This window comes from Phalacrocorax aristotelis, chromosome 12, assembly GCF_949628215.1.
Source record: "Phalacrocorax aristotelis chromosome 12, bGulAri2.1, whole genome shotgun sequence".
Classification (NCBI taxonomy): Eukaryota; Metazoa; Chordata; class Aves; order Suliformes; family Phalacrocoracidae; genus Phalacrocorax; species Phalacrocorax aristotelis.
Window position 1 is genome coordinate 8,061,619 of NC_134287.1, and position 13,166 is coordinate 8,074,784.

At 46.1% G+C, this 13,166-nt stretch overlaps 1 protein-coding gene across 2 annotated transcripts in view; it reads left to right on the plus strand.

The window, feature by feature from the left end:
* The window catches only part of FBXW4 (F-box and WD repeat domain containing 4), a 62,837-nt gene that overhangs the window by 18,219 nt on the left and 31,452 nt on the right, over positions 1-13,166 (plus strand). The gene's annotated exons all lie outside the window — the stretch shown is intronic.

Here is a 13,166-nt window from a genome sequence, read left to right on the forward strand (position 1 = left end):
AAGGAGTTGGGTAGGCTGCGTGTCCGCAAATCTCTCCAAGGCACCACTATGACACTTCAGGGACTTTTGGTGTGGGTGGAGGCTGATCAGGTGTCCGTGCCTCAGCAGGAGCTCACGGAAGACTGTGTGGTCTTTGTTCCCCAGAAGAGCTGAGTGGTCTCCTCATAAAGGGGCTGTGAAAATGGCCCTGTTTTCCTATTACTGTCCCACGTGGGACCTGTTTGTTCTTACTTGCAGACCAACCTCTCTGACATACCCTGCCTTGCTAATTAGAAGCAATGAGCTGGATCCTCTTGAGATTTTCTGTGCTGAAAAGACGCCAACTTGTATTCTCATTCTCTGGCAGAAAAGATGCCAAGAAAAAAAGTCCCTGCTTTTTTGTTTGGGAAGCCAGCTTGGAGCTGCGTGCAGTGGCTAGTGCTCAGTTTTCTTGGTAAATTGAGCATGCTGGACTGGGAAATATGGAAGTGGAGTTCAGGGATGAGGTTTTCCAACCTCTACTGCCTGCAGCCCTGTGCTTCTAGTATGGGTATAATGCTACAACTACAACTTCAGTATGGGAGGAAAGGACAGTACCTACCCCAGTGTCTTCCAGGGTGTTTTTCAAAGTACTTTGATTCTTGAGGAAGCAAAAATCTGAGAAACTTAGTCTTGCTGTTAAAATCTTCCACTGGCAGTGATCTGTCTCTTTGGTGCACTGTTCAGCTGGTCTTCTGCATTCTTCCTCAGCCCTACTCAAGGGAGGGGCTGGGGGAGAAGAGCTGTTGTTGCTGTCCATGTGATATCTGCAACTAGTGAATTTTAGGCTTGTGCAAAACCAAAATACTTCCCACAACTGCTGTCCTCATTAGATTATGAAGCTTGTTTTGCAGGCAGCAGAAGCTTAGTGGTATGGAGCTAATGGCATTATCAGGGAAATGATCCTCAAGGCCTGCTATGATTTTGCCATTCCCTCATCCCATTGCTCCGAGTGTTTGAGACAGTGTTTTTGTAGAAGTACCATGTGCGTTAATGCTGCTGTGAGATGTTAGATAGAGGTCCTTTGCTTCTATCTGTGTTGCAAAGGCCTTTTCTAGCAGGCAGGCTCTGGCTCTAGCACCATGGCTGGTTAGAGCCCAGTGGCATGCTGCTTCTTACTCCTAAGTGATGACCTACTGAGGTGGCCTCTTGTCAGGACAGTGTTCCTCTCCCTGGTGTGCACGCTTGTGCACACTCTCTGTCACAATATTTACCCACTGTCTCCCCCATCCCACCTTTCCTCCCTGCAGAGTGATAAATGGGAGGCAGTGGAACAGCTACTCCATGAACAAGTGGGCTTAAACTGCACTCATATTTTTTTCATGAGACTGTGGACTGTACCAGCCTCCCCCACTAGCCCACCCTACTCCCCCCCCTTACCCCTCCATATTGGGGGGTGTGTGTGGAGAATTAGAGCCAATTAGCCACGTCATTAATTCTTCAATTTGACGGCTGATATAGCAGGGCCTGAAACACGCTGCTGACCTCTTATAATGGGAACCCTGCTCCTTAACATATTGACGATGGGAGAAGTTAATTAAAATTCCACAGAGAAGGTGTCGGCTAACCTATAAACCTGTCGCTTCTCAGAATAAATCGCAGCCATCCTAGAAGAGAGAGAGGATCAGAGCAGGAGGGCATGTGGTGGAGGAGGGCCAGGGCAAGGGGCAGGGGAGATGAATTTTTCACTAATAGGTTTTATTGCTTGCTGTCTAATGAGGGTGAGTATCAAAAAGATAATATCTGGTTTCTAGCAAGGTCTGCTCTGGGGAGCCCTGTGGTTTCTGTATTATTTGCAAGAGCCCATATTTCACCTGAATGCATTCCCTATGCACTTGTGTGTGAAGCTTTTCCTCCCTTGCAGTCCCCATCCTTCTTGCTAGAGCTTGGATGCATTTGTTCCTCACTGAGGCTGAACGTTGGCCTATAACCTCCACTTCCTCCTAACCATTTGACGTGCCCTCCCGATTCTTCCTTCTCACTTGTGCTGGTGTAAACTGAGAGCTCCTCAATATGAACGGATAGTTCTGCTGGTGTAGGACTGCTGTAGAATCAGGCTTCAACCACCTAAGTATTTTGGCCAATTGTTGCTTGAGAACCCACCAGTTCTCTCTACGATGGACTCAAGAACAGCTCAGAGCAGTTGTATGCAGTGGGGTAGAAGCAGGGAGGGCTCCTTTACCTCTAGCCCTTGAAAGTGCTTTGGAGAGGCTGCAGTTTCCTGACCTGGAGGTTTGCCAGGACTAAGACTCTCTAGAGTAGTCAAGGTTGTATTCTCACTGAATTTCAGTTCTGCCCATTAACAGTTGAAGCTTTTCTTCTTCTTCAGTGATATCTCCCTCTGTGTGAAGCTTCCTTAGAAAGTATCCCATGTGCTCCTGACCCACAGCTGAGTTTTCTGCTGTGGATGCTGTAGTCCTGCTCTAATGGGCAGTTCCTGTACAACCAAACTAAACTTCAGAGTCTTGTGCTCTTAAAAAGTGTCTCCTCTGGCTTCAGCATCTCATTTGGCTATTCTGCTTTGATTTGTCCACAGTTTCCCTATACCACTACAGAGGTCCTCCTGCAGATGTGCTGAGCTAGGGAGAGGCTTCTGTATTCTTTGTATAGTGATGCTGGGCTGACTGGATGCTTGGAGGGTCTGCAGACAGAATGATGCCTGTAAGGGAGATTAAGTAGGGTAAAAAGCAGTAAAAGGGTACCTAGAGTATTGGATCTTCTTTTCTTACTGTGTGTGGGAGAACTGTGCTTAGTACTTTGTATAATCTTTGCAGCCATGGAAGTGCCTTCACATCCATGTGCTATTGGAGCTTCATTGCTTTGGGGATCCCTAACAGTGCCATGCAAGGTAGTGGGGATGGGGAGGGCGTTGTGTTAGTTTTGGGTTTTCAGCAGGTTTTCTGCATAGCGGTTCTGGTCAGTGTGCTTGGGACAGTAGGTTTCACATTGCCTGTCATATCAGGGACTAGAGAAGAGTCTAAGAGTATCCTTAAAATAGGGTGCCTCAGCATGCCTCAGCAACTGTTCTAATTGGTTTCCAATGCTGTCCTTCTCCATGGATTAGTAAAATGCTGTACTTACAGAGAGGCTGTGTACCCTAAACCATGTTTCGTAGCTGCTTGTAATCCCTTTCTCCCCAAGTTCATTTGCCTTTTGAACTCTGCGTCATGCAGATGTTAAACTTCCATTTGCTGGTGCTTACTGCAGTGACTTATGTGTGCTCAGGGACCAGGGCAAGCCTGAGTGCAGTGGACCAATTCAAATGTGCAAAGTGAGGCAAACCCAGGGGTTTCTAGTTGAATAGTGGCACCTTCATGTGTTGTGATTCCCTGAGGTGGCAGTAGTCAAGGAAGAAAAGTGAACACTGTCCACAGTTTAATTTGAGGGATAGCTTTATGGAGAAAATAAGGTCCAATTGCCTGGCATTTATAGCTGCAGAAACATAAGGCTTATGGTATACGTTGTACTTCTGAAATGTTCCTTTATTGAGGGGAAAACTTGTTGCAATTTTTTTTCCCTAATGATAGAGAAGCTTGTAAACTGGAGGGGAAAGAAAAAAGTGGACCTTGATGTTAAATTCATTATTAATCTTGGATTCAGAAATTCTTTGGATTAAGAAAAAGTATTCAAATCTAAGCTGGCTTCTCCTGCTGGGTCTGGTCACTGGCATTTGCTATTCAGGTTTTAAAATATTTATCCTGAGAGCTGGTCTTTCCATGTTGTACTCAAAGTGTGTCGGATTTTAAAACCAGGAAAGGAGATGATGGAGGCGCAAAAATGGTTTTCAATGTGCAACTATAGATAGAGAGCTAGAAAACCTTTGGTACTATCTGAGGCAACATTAGGCAACCATGACGTGCCCTATTGTGGCAGAGATGTGCTTTGGGTGCGTAAGCCCAAAAGATGGTCTCTCCTTTTCTAGCTGTCATTGGTCGGCTGAAGTACATGACCTCTCCTTGCAAATGTTGCCTTGGTGAAGTGCAGGTATACTCCAGAGAGGAGGAAAGTTTGTAAGAAAGACTAGCTGTCTGCATTGAATGTTTAATTTAAAGGAAAATGAATAGTTCTGTGAGCAGTTGAATTTAAAAAGCCATTCTTGCTCCATCTCTTCTATTCATGCAGCGTTGGAGTTAAGACCAGACTCATGTATTTTAACATGCTAATTTGAATATCTGTAACTTAATTGCCTCTCTCATGGAATATTGTGGGGAAGTAATATCTGGGCAGACCTCTGCCCCTGTGGACAACCTCAGACAAATTGTAGTACATACCCAAAACTTCCTTTCCCCAGCAAGGAAGAGAAGGGTTACTGACAGGCACCTTGACTGAATGGGCCTCTCTTCCACTGGGAACAATCAAAATGATTAATTCTGAGGGCTTCTTTTTAAAGCTGTCTGGAAACTTTTTGTGAAGGTGAAACAATCTGATCTTGCAGATTGCATTAGAGCAAAACAACCCACTTGAGTCAGAGCAACTGTGCAGTCGTTTTAACTGTACAACTGAAGCCCTAATGCGCAGTGGTTAAAATGCTTGATAATGTTCCCCCCACCCTAATTTTTTGTTCCACTTTTATCAGCAGATATCCCCTACTGCATATCAAGATGAGCTGTTGGCTGAAGTGGTGCTCTGTGTTGACGTAGCTTTGTACAGTTAACCTCTGAGTCTGCTAGGACTTGGGACAAGTAACTGGGTTTTATTAAGGTTTGTGCATTGCCAGCAAAATAGCAGGCAGCGATAGGTCTGCTGTCCTCAGGGATCTCTGTAGAGCCTGGTAGGTTTGAATAATTGAGACGGGACTCTGACCTGCAGCTGTTTCTTAAGCAGGGACAGGAAGAACCTGTTCAACTGTGAGATCCCAGGGTGGATTTACAGAGTTAGTGGTGACGTTAACTACCATCTCTTACTGACCTCGGAGAGTGATCTGGATGCAGGTTTCTAGATATATGCAACAGTCATAACTGACTTGGTGCCCTTTCACCCCAAAGCTGAAGAGCAGGAAATGAGTATCAGTTTCTCCCTTCTGGAGCTAAAATGACATCTGTGTCTTATCCATGTGCCCTGAGACTGTTCTCTTGATGATGGGAGGAAGATGACTTTGTTTTACTTTCTTAATTGTGTGATAATGACTATATTTGGTCTTTTTCACATGGGTGAACACATGAACATACGTGTCCCTTTTCCCTCTCCTCTAGAAACAACCACATATGCAAACACTTCTATAAGTTGAGAAGCTGTGCAACTTACCTTTCTTCACTTTGGTTTCTTTCCTTTGCCCTCAAGATGACTGATGACATGCTCCCTTTTTGTCACTTTTGGCCAATACTCTAATGTATGTGTTTTCTGTGACTGTGAATTGCCTCACTAGTGGTTGTGGGCAGGTGAGCAGGTTTTGGGAGGCAGTAGCTGACTAAGAACCCAGACATCTGTTTCTAATCCTGTAGAGCTATGTTGCATATTGGTTTTTTGGTTTTTGGTTGTGTGTTTTTTTTTTTTTTTTTTTTTTTCCCTAAATCCCCCTGCAGTTTTCTCTTGTCTTTCCCCTTGCTTGAGGGGAAAGTCTGTCCCTGAAAGCTTGGGGGAAGCATCTTTCTTGTGCTGCTTGGTTTGCACAGGAGAATCCATGTCTGTTTAATCGATGTGACAGAAGAAACTTAGTTGAGGGGGCTGACAGCCTTATGGTTTGCAGTTTGTATTTCCACTTTGCAATACTTCTTGCTTTTTAAATTCACTGGGGAGAACGTAACTTCACCAGACCTTGGCTGCTGTTTACCTTTGTGTGGCTGTGCAGTGTACCTTTGTTTTTCCACCTTTGATCAGTGCCCTGCCAACAGATAATTTAGCAATTGCATCCCAGGGTGGAAGTGTGGAGTTAATGTTAAAATTAGGGTTTTTTCCTTTCCTAACTTCTCTGGCTGATGGAGCAGAGAAGGGGAGAAGGGAGGTGAAGGGGGCCATAAATTCTAGACCTGGTGATTCTGCTCCTTGTAGAGAAACTAAAGCCTCTGATGTCTCTTCAGCACTTTCATTAACATTTAAATTAAGGGTTTGTTTTTCAGGCGGCTTCAGTCGCAGCCCTTTCATAGCCTGACACATGGAGGCTGTTCTCCCTTTTACGTCTCTTTTTTTCCAGCTTGCAAATCAGTGTACAATAGTAATCACTGCCATATTTTTTTTTCTGATCTCTCAGGAGGGCAGCGACCTGACAAGCTGTACCAGAGGTTCAAAGAGAATCAGAAACAGAGTGCAAAGGTAGATGGGTAGGAGGGATGCCAGGTTTCACTCCTACAATTAGAGTGGTGTCTGTTCCCTCCCCTGCCTTTCAAAGGGTTGCTTTTGGGGATAGGGAGGGACAAAGAGGGATGGACCTTTCTTGCACGGTGAGAGCCCCAGGTGCAGATGCCTCTAACCAGGCTCAGCTTCCACTGTTACTCCTCCCAGATGAGGCCAGAGGTGTGACTCAGAGGATGTGTGCTCATGCCCTGAGGTGGGAAGATGAGCTGTAGTGTCCTAAGATAGCAGCCTAACCCCTTTAAAGGAGCGTTGATTGACTCTGAGGACAGCAGGAGGCTGGTCCTCAGTCTGCCATTGGCATTTGAAAGGAGGGTGATAGCGGAGGATATTGCCCTGTAGTAAGAAACTCTGTGTTGCAGTGCTGGTCATGTCTGCTCTGAGCACTGTACCTTATTGTAATGGTAGAGGGGTCAGCTGGCCTGAAGCACCCGTTTGGATCTTGGCTTACAACAGCCTAAACCAGGCCATGCCTTGCTGTAGCTAAGTGATTTCTGTTATAGGAACTAGTTGGTTTAACATCAAGAAGAAAAAAAACCTGTCTTCACCTGCTTCAACAATTGTGTAAGAGCCAAGGAACAGGGGGACAGTTTTAGGAATGGCAACAACTTGCAGTGGAGAAGCAGTATAGTAGGATTTATGTAAACACACGCTAGTCTTTGTCCCAAAGCTCTTTTGGAGTCTTCTAACATCTCATCTCCCACCCAGCTGGTTACCATTGGTAGGCTGTCATCTTCTGTGGGGACTCTGAGTAGCACTGAACTGGTGTCTTTCGTGAGATAAAGGTGGATAAAAGGGAGAGGAAATGAGGCAACACATGAACAAAGTGTTAAGCATAATGAAACCTGCAGCTTGCTTGCTGTGACTGTCACACTGTTCATGTCTTCACTCTATCACCACCCCAAATTTGGTTGCCTTTCACTGAGAGCTTGATCCAGATGGGCTTTGGAGGATGCCAGCAGGATGAGAGAAGCAAGCTGGCAGTGGGATTGGGAAGGGTATTCTCTGCATGCTGGTAGATATGGTGCATAAAGAGGGGTGCCAGAAAATTCTGTTTCTTCAAGATTGGTTTATGTGTGGTAGTGGTGGCCATGACTTACTCTACGTGGCTCTTCTGGAGGACCTAATTCAAAATAATGCGCTTGCAGAAGCCTCCTATATATGCTGGAAAATGTTTCTGTTTTGGGGTTTGGATTTTTTTCCCTTTTATGTGAACTACCGCAGAATGTAGTCTTCTAGACTTCTTGTGTCACTGTTGTGAGGTTGACATATCATGTCTAACTGTTCTGAGTGTATTGTGATGGCTCTCAGACAGTGAGTCATAATGAAAAACTTCTCAGGGACAGGTGATCTTGTCCATATTCCAAGTGCTCTAGAGCTGTGGATGTGCTTCTCTGATCCCACCTGACCCATGGTCTGACTGTCTCCTACCACCTATCTGATTGCTCTGTCACTGCAGGTGGGTCCTAACCCTCCTTTCAGAGGTTTCTGCATAGTTTTAAGAGCTACCATCAACGTCCTCTTGGTATCTTGATCCTGTATAATTCAAGGGGGATTCAGAATGTCTGCTCTGTACTGCTGGCATCCATTCACTCTTCCAGGTGCTTCAGCTTTTGGAGGTTCTTGGGTTTATGCCCACTGAGTTTTTCTTCAGGGCCCAGCTTTGGATGGTGCTGAGCATGTTTCATGAAGCCCACAGCCTGTGCAAACCAAAGCTATCAGGAATGGGAAAGAGGATGTTTAGTACTTGTCACACAGAGTCCTCGATCATGACTTCTGAGCTACCTCCAGCGTTGCTCAGTCTGTAACTTTTCAATGAGGAAGGCTTTTAACTTAAACTCTCCTGAGGCTGGATGCCAGCATGGAGCCCAGCTCAGCTGCCCCAGTCATACTTGGGGCAAGTGTGCAGCGACACTAACTGGGGTAACTCCTACTAAATTCTCCTTGGAAGCTCCACTGTATTTATGGGTGGGGAGGGTGGGGGCATGCCTGCCCTCCTACCTTCCCCCATGTTGTCTCAAAAGGCCCTGGTGCATCTTTGATTAGGTGTAGGTCAAAAGAATTTCTACATAGTGACCTTAATAACTGGGGTTGATTGGCAGGCAGTCTGCAGAGAGGGAGCAGCCTGTCCCTTTCATCTCCCTTGGTGCCATGCTGGGACAATAGGCCAGCATATTTTCCTTGTTGTTCCTCATTTGAAAAGGGTCTGGTATCTCTACTAGGTACCTGTGACATGGGGGTCTTGATTGGGGTCTCATAAAGGGCCCTGTCAGTGTGTCCAAAGGCCAGGAATACAAAGGCGATCAGTGGGTGGGGGTCTCAGCTGACCACTGAAGAAGGGAGGGGAGGGTCCTGGAAGCAGTGGAGGGAGAAGCAACCCCTGATGGGAGACCTTAAAGGGGGGAGGGGGGGAGGAGGCGGCCCATTTTTGTCCCGAACTCATCAAGCACATCTGCAGAATTGTCCCAGCCGCTGCCTCCCAGTTTCAAAAGAAAATGATCGTTTGATAAACCGTCCTGATTCACCACTTTCTCACAAGGGAGGGAGACCCACCTTTGACCTCTATGATTTCACATTGGGCCCAGCTTCCCCCCCATCCCATTGCTGGAGAAACTTTGAAATGCATCCCTTGCGCTCCCTTTCCTTCTCCCTCTTTCCCTTTACTCTCTTCACTACCACCACCCCCCCCTTTTTTTTTTTTCTCCTCCTCCTCTTCTTCCCACCACCCCCACCTTCCCTGATCTCCCGCTTTGTAAAAAAGCAAGCGTACTGCTTTGGAGTTTAGGCAAGTAATTAGTAAAATCTTTTCTGCAGCACAATAAAACAGCAGTGCTTGGCCTGCATATTCCCACAATTTACATACTCGCGGGCATTTGAGAAAACAGGTGGCATTCCCAGTGCATCACTGCCTATGAAAATCATTTGGAAGGCAGGGAGGGGAGAGTGCTGGGACCCACTCGCTCCTGCGAGCTATAGGAATGTGCATGAATATATTAAAATGTTTTCACACAATGCTTGTATTTTCCAACGGGAAGAGGCATCTTCTGGATGAAAGGCGGCTGGCCCAGACACAGGCCTCTTCCAAACGCTCTTTCCCACTCAGGGTTTGTTCGCATGGACCAGATAGAGAGGGGGCCTGGGGGGGAGGGCAGGGGTGCTATATGAAGAGTAAATCTTTGTGTGCCTCCTACCCGCTCCCTGTTTGTGGTCCCAGAAAGCTGAGTTATAAGGGAATCGTGTCTGCAGAGAGGAGCAGGAGGGGGGGATCGTTAGAACTTTCTGCAAAAGCTTTTGGAGGTATTGCAAATGTAGAGAGGAAATAGCTTGTAACGGAGCATATAGCTCTCTGACTGACAGGATTCAGGGGCTGCAGCAGGAAATGACAGAGCACGCTGGCTATCTCAGGCAGTATTAGCAAAGTGCATATTAATAGCAGAAAACACTCTTGCGGTAATTTTCCAGCTTCATCTTATTGTCCAAGAACAGGCTGCTCAGTTCTTGGCCCGGACAACATATCCAGCTGTTCCTTTCCTTTTTCGAAGGGGGTAGTTGTTCTGGGCTGTGCCACAGGTGGAACCCAGCAGTTTCCACTGTTCAGTCAGGGACCACTTAGCTGTGTTGCCTCCAGAGAGGTTCTTTGGACACCTTCAACTTGTAGGGTGTTGACAACAGAGGTGTGGTGAAACTTGTGTCTAGAGAGTGTAGATCAGGGATTTCCTTTCTAATGGACGAGAATTGAAGGAGAGAATTGAGGTGAAGGGAGGGAGAGGCTGAACACAAGTAACTAATGCCTTGGCTTAGGAGCAGGATGCGCAGGTGGGGAAGAGTGCATGTAGGGTTCAGCTCCAGGGATACTGTTTTGTTTGAGAATACTGAGGCAGGCTGCAAAGGGGCCTTGCTGGAGGAAACAGGTAGGTTGGTGACTGTATTTTTTTTCTTTTGATAATAATCTTCTGGTGAAAACACCCTCTGAAACTTCTGTGGGAAGCGATGTGGCACCAGCATTGTGATCTGGATGCCTGTCTCATATGTTCGTCTTTGTAGAAAACTCTTCTGGGCAGGTACCCTGTCCAGATGGGTTCTGCCCTGAGGATTTACAAGCCTGCCCACGGTCAACCAGAACCACAGCAGCACAAATTTATGGATGCCATGAAGAGCTATTTCAAAGCCCACGCTACCCAGCTCAAGCCTTTGCTTTTCTGACGGAACTTGTCAAAACAGGGGCTCTCAGAAGCAGGCATAACCCATTTAGAGAGGAGTGGGAAGACCTTTACTGATACTTTCTCCTCAGCTGAGCCAACTTTCCATGTCCTTTCTGACCAGACTTTCTCTGTGACAGGTGGGAGAGAACATGTCTCCAGCCCTGCAGAGAAACAATTCAGCATCGCATCTCAAAACTTTTTGCAAAAGGGTGTTCTTGCATGGCAGCTGTTCCTAAAATGGATCGGCAGAAGTAGCAAATCTCTGTAATGCTGATTCTCCCAGCTGGCCTACACTGGTCATACTGGTGTTGGTCACAGTGCAAAGGTCTCTAACCTTTTGTTGGAAACAACCAACAACCCAACTGGCAAGAGGGCTTACCTTTTATTTTTAATTATTGTCTTCCCAATTCCCTGCTCCTCCCCTTATCTTTCTGCATTTCTTAAAGAGGCAGTGGAGGGAAAAAAGCTTTGGTTTTTGTTTGAGAAGGGGGTTAGGAAGGGCAACGTGGCCCCTGCAACCTCTCATAGGGGTGTCTTGTCAGGGCGCGGCATGAAGGGCACAAACAGATCATAACCTTTAAATGAAAATGCGATGGAGGGGAGAGATGAAAGCAGTGAAACAAATTAGATACATCTAGAGGGGGTGCTCAACTGGAGAAAATTAGCATTTCTTCCTAATTGGAGTGCAGGGCATTCCATTACAGGGTTTCATTACAAGGGGGGAAGTACTGGGCCTCTTTGGGGGATTCCCCCCTGCTCTCAGTTCTTCTAAAAGTAAAAAATTTATTTGGGGGAGAACTGATGAAGGACTGAATTTATCAGAGTGAAGGTTTCAGACTGCTGCAGGAAGAGGAATGATAGTAAAGCACTAGTTCTCTCTCAAGAGAAGAAAATGATGATCGTGTACACGTGAAGTCAGGTGCTAGTCTTTGTTTTCCTGAAGAAAATTAAAAAGTTCACAGGAGGCTGCAGGTGATGGTATCTTTCTGATGCTAGTACTTGCTGGATCAAATTTGTAGACTCTATCCAAAATGCACTAGTTTGTTTGAAGCATAGGGATATATGTTTTATGGCTAAGATCAGTGAAGTCAATTCAAGCCTGCTTTACACTGGACATCAAGTCCATGCTGTGCAAAGCACTTGTTCAAGGCATGTCTGTCTGATTCTGCCTCTAACTGGAGCCGTTGTATCCAACGGGGATATGCTCCTGGGAAGGCAATGACCAGCTTTCAGTGTGGTACGTCTTGTGGGTGCACTGGGGCTTGTGCATAGCTTTGTGGTCCAAATAGCTTGTGCCAACTTGAGAAACTGACATGTGTGGATGTGCATCTTTATGTACAAATGGGTGCTAAGAATTACTTGGAGGGAATTCAAGAGACAAGGTTTTGCATTGCATCTCTGGATTAGGAGTAGCAGGAGACAATCTCTTTTTACAAGCAGGGATTGGGTTATTTATCAGTCAGTGCTTTCAGGAAAGGGGATAAAAACAAGAAAAAAAGAAAAACAGACTTGATTCACGTGTGTGCTCTGCCAACCTATAGTTACAAAACTTCCTGTTGCAGTTCAGGATGGAGAGCATATAAACATAAGAATGTAGAGTGTAGAAAACTGCTGAAGGAAGGGTCCTATCTGCACAGAAGGTGGTTCCTAGCGGAGTGGGAGGATGTTTACAGCAACAGTGCCTTCATCCTGGGCAGGCTCTGTCATCCACGCGCCCAGGATGAGGTTGCAGATGATAGGAGTTTACAGGATTCATAAATGTAAATCTCTGACCTAGCCCTTGCTGCTGAACTTTGGCATTTTGACACACAGCATAGCACTGCCCACAGGAATTTCTTCAGGCCTAGAGAAAATACCATTAAAAATGAAAACATGGTTGGGAGATGTCTTTCTCCCATGTTAGCTCTGGCACACATCAGGATGTTGATGTCTTCAGTCCCAGCCTTCTCCAGCCACTTCAGTTATTACAAAAGATGCTTGGCAGGCTCTTTAAAATGGGCAAATTCATCATCCTAGTTCTAGATGAGTAAATTAAACTGCTTTTGAAACACAGGGGGAGGTGGAGAGGAGATGGGAGCAGGACTAGAGAGGCTGGTGTTTGGAAAGGAGCAAACGACAAGGAGGAGATAGTCAGGCTTGAAGGGAAACTGGTTCCTCTGAAGAATGGGAATTTCTCAATGTGTGCCATTGTGCATCTGGCTTGTGTGCTAATATGCTTTAAAATACAGCATGCCAGAGTACCTCTTGTCTGTGGCTAAGCTTCAGCTTCCCTGGGTGGCTGCCTTCCTGCATCTCTGTTGTGAGTGAAATAAGACACTGGAAATGTGTGGATAGAATTGTGTGCCTATGAATCTCTCCTTGGCTCCGTTACCTCTGGTTTCTTTTCAGAGCGGTGTGAGACTGCTCCAGACTGGAAGGCAGATTGGAAAGTCTGTTATCGCTGTGTAGTGTTGCCTGTAGTGTGTTTGGTGGTTCATTATCTAGTATTTGTCAAGTCTTCTCTACCTTCCCTCCCACCTGCACAAAGCACAACTGCTGCAACCACTTTCTTGCTCTAAAGAGGTATCGTGGGTTCATGATGCTCCATTTGCCATCTCTGCCTCTGGGTGGGATGTACTATACTGCTTTGTAGGCTTCCAGACGCTTTACAGGTGCAGG